Source organism: Phoca vitulina, unplaced genomic scaffold, assembly GCF_004348235.1.
Source record: "Phoca vitulina isolate PV1807 unplaced genomic scaffold, GSC_HSeal_1.0 scaffold79, whole genome shotgun sequence".
In the NCBI taxonomy this organism is placed as follows: domain Eukaryota; kingdom Metazoa; phylum Chordata; class Mammalia; order Carnivora; family Phocidae; genus Phoca; species Phoca vitulina.
Genome location: NW_022589782.1, coordinates 5,399,939 through 5,403,389, shown reverse-complemented (window position 1 = coordinate 5,403,389; position 3,451 = coordinate 5,399,939). Strand labels below are relative to the sequence as shown.

The following is a 3,451-nucleotide window of genomic DNA, read 5'->3' as shown; positions in this document are numbered from 1 at the left end:
ACAGGCCAGGCAGATCCATTTATGCAAATGCAGCCATTTCCCCCATGAAGCCAAATCACTGAGGGATTTTCAGGACAACAGACAAGTGTCTCTCCCTTTCTGCCCTTGGAAAAGTAAAGAATTCAGGTTATCGTGGCCTCTGGCAAACAGCCTCTCCTCAGAGAGGCCAAACTGCACCTAGAGAATATGACTTCAGAATAAGTGCTGTGGACAGAAGTTTTTAAAAAAAAAAAATCCGAGAATTTTAGAACTGAGAGGAACTTGAAGACCAACCACCCTATTTCGGAGGTGAACAAAAACTGAGACCAAGAAGTGGGAAATGCCATGCCTGGTCCTGCATCCTGATCGAGGCAAACCGGAACGTGATCCTCGGCCTCCTAGCCCCGTGCTTATCACACCATAAGCAGTTTCAAATGGAGGCTACAAAGGCCCTTTCACGCTTCTGGCAGACTGTACAACCCAGAATTCCCCCAGCTATAAATACTCGAAATTACATATAAAATGTAACAAAAATATTTTAACACACAGCTGAGTTTGGGGGGAAGAAAAAAGGAAACACCAGATGCCAAAAACAAAGCAGAACAAGCCCCCGGGACAGATGATATGGTGGCCGTTGGGGGTGGGGTTGGGAGTGCTGGAGCTGGAGATGGGCCCAAATGGTCAGAGTTTCGAATGTTTTAAGTTCCACTTGTATAAGGACTTGTGACCTTGCAAGATGGAGAGTAGACACTAAGACCCATTCACACCGGTGGGACCCTCAGGAGACTGCATGCCAGTAAGAGGGGCAATAGAAAGTACTTTTGGGGTAGGGGGAGGACAGAGGAATTTGGCTTCATTGGGGTGTTTAGTAGAAAAAAAAATACCATCCCAAGAGAAATTAACCCACCAAGCCTGTGACATGGGGCAGGTGCAAAGTCTGAATTTTATACTCTTCCTTCGTAGTCGTCGTCTTCTTTTTTTTTTCTGAAGTAGGGCCCTGAGATCAAGACCTGAGCTGAGATCAAGAGTCAGATGCTTAACCAACTGAGCCACCCAGGCGCCCCACCCTTGGTGATCTTTTTGGAGTGCCCTTCAGGAACACATGCAAAGCTTTTCTGGAGGAACGCTTTATAACCCAGGCCACAGGAGGTTTTTGTACACAAAGTGGATCACCACTAAAGATGACTTCATAATAATTACCAGGCCCGCCAACATGGGCTGCGTTCACACCAAAACCATGAAGAAGGCAGCCTGGTCACCACCGAGAAGTACTGCATGTGCCTAGACAATGACTCCCACACCAACAAGCTCACGTGTAAGGAGATCACTGTTATTCCCGGCAAGAAGCCCTCGGCAAGATCACAGACTATGTCATACATCTGATGAAATGGATTGAGAGGAGCCCGGTGAGTGGTATCTCCATCGATCTGCAGGAGGAGGAGAGAGAAAGGAGAGATGATTATGTTGCTCAGATCTCCACCCTGGATCAGGAAATCATTGAAGTCGATCCTGACACTAAGGAAATGTTGAAATTCTTGGGCTTTGTCAGTCTGTCCAAACTGCAGGTCACTCAGCCTACAGTTGGGATGAATTCCAAAACACCATGTGGAACCTTGAACAACAACAACGACAAATTCCCAAAACAGGTAAGGAAATGTTGTGATTTACCATGATAGAGAATCAGCAAACACAATCGTGGCTAAATGAAATGATAAATAACCAAACCAGACAAAATAAAACAAGTAAACAAACTACACAGAACTATCTGGGAGAGACTATAAAATAATATTGTAAATGATTACAGAGATGAAGGAATAGAAACCACAAGGAAATAACATTCAAAAAAGAAACTGGAAGATCCTATAAAAAGAGATTAGATTAGCAATTTTAAAACTTCCCACAAAACAAAGTTCAGACCTAGTTGGCCTCCCTGGCAAATGCTACTAAACATTCAAAGAAAGATAAATACCAATTCTTCATAAACTCTTCCAAGAATAGAAGATGAGGGAACACTTCCCAATTCCTTCTATAGGGTCAGTTATTGCCCAGTTATCAAAACCAGTCAAAGACATCACAAGAAAACAACACATCAATGTTCTTTATGATATAGATGTGAGAGTCATCAACAAAATACTAGCAAACTGAATCCACCGATAATAAAAAGGCTTATACATCATGACTAAGTGGAATTTATCCCAGGAATGAAAGGCTGATTCAAAATACAGAAGTTTAAGCATTGTAATACACCAAATCAACAGAACAAAGGACCAAATAACCCATGATCATCTCAATAGACATAGAAAAAGCATTTGACAAAATCTCATGCTTTCAAGATAACAACACTTGACAAACAAGAAATAGAAGGGAATTTCCTCAATCTGATAATGAGGTTACCAGATAAATATACAAAAATCAATTATATTTCTGTACCCTCTCAATGGACAATTGGAAAATGAAAATAAGAACACAGTTCTATTTATAAGAGCATCAAAAAATACTTAGGAATAAATTGAACAAAAGAAGTGTAGGTAGGAGCATCTGGGTGGCTCAGTCAGTTGAGCATCGACTCTTGGTTTCAGCTCAGGTTGTGATCCCATGGGTTGTGGGAATGGGCCCCAAGTAGGACTCTGTGCTCAGCAGGTAGTTTGCTTGGGGATTCTCTCCCTCTGCCCTCCTCCCCCCGCCCCCCCCCCCCACTCACACGCACTTTCTATCTCTATCTCTCTCAGATAAAGAAATCTTTAAAAAAGAAGATGCTCAATATCATTAGCCATTAGAGAATGCAAATCTGAACCACAAGCTACCAATTCATACCCAGTAGGATAGCTATAATAATAATAATCAGACAAAAACAAAAATTGACAAAGATGTGGGAAAATCGGAACCCTCATACATTGCTGGTAGAAATGTAAAATGATGCAGCCACTTTGAAAAACCATTTGGCAGTTCTCAAAAACGTCTAGCATAGAGTGACCCAGCAAATCCACTCTTAGATATGTACCTAAGAAAACATGAAAACTTATACACAAATGTTCACAGCAGTGTTATTCACAAAAGCCAAAAAGTAGAAACAATCCAAATGTCCATCAGTGGATGAATGGACAAACAAGAGTGTATACAATGGAATATTTTTCAGCGATTAAAAGGAATTAAATACTGATACATACTATAACATGGATGAATCTTGAAAACACTATACTAGATGAAAGAAACCAATCACAAAAGGCCACATATTATGATTCCATTTGTATGAAATGTTCAGAGTAGGCAAATCTACAGAGATAGAAAGTAGCTTTAGTGGTTGTGTAACACTAGGGGAGAGGGTTTGAAGGAAAATGGGGAGTAACTGTTAATGGTTCCAGGATTTCTGTTTGGGGTGATGAAATGTTCTAAAATTGATTGTACAACTTCATGAATAACCTAAAAACCATTAATTTGTACACTTTAAATAGGTACATCGTAGGGTATGTGA

The 3,451-nt window shown here is 40.9% G+C and overlaps 1 pseudogene across 1 annotated transcript; it reads left to right on the top strand.

Annotated features, from left to right (window-relative positions):
* Nucleotides 1–1,192: 1,192 nt before the first annotated feature.
* Nucleotides 1,193–2,119, top strand: LOC116625589 (annotated as a pseudogene). Its single transcript, XR_004298110.1, has one exon. The product of XR_004298110.1 is annotated as a 40S ribosomal protein S17-like (transcript).
* The last annotated feature ends 1,332 nt before the right edge of the window (nucleotides 2,120–3,451 follow it).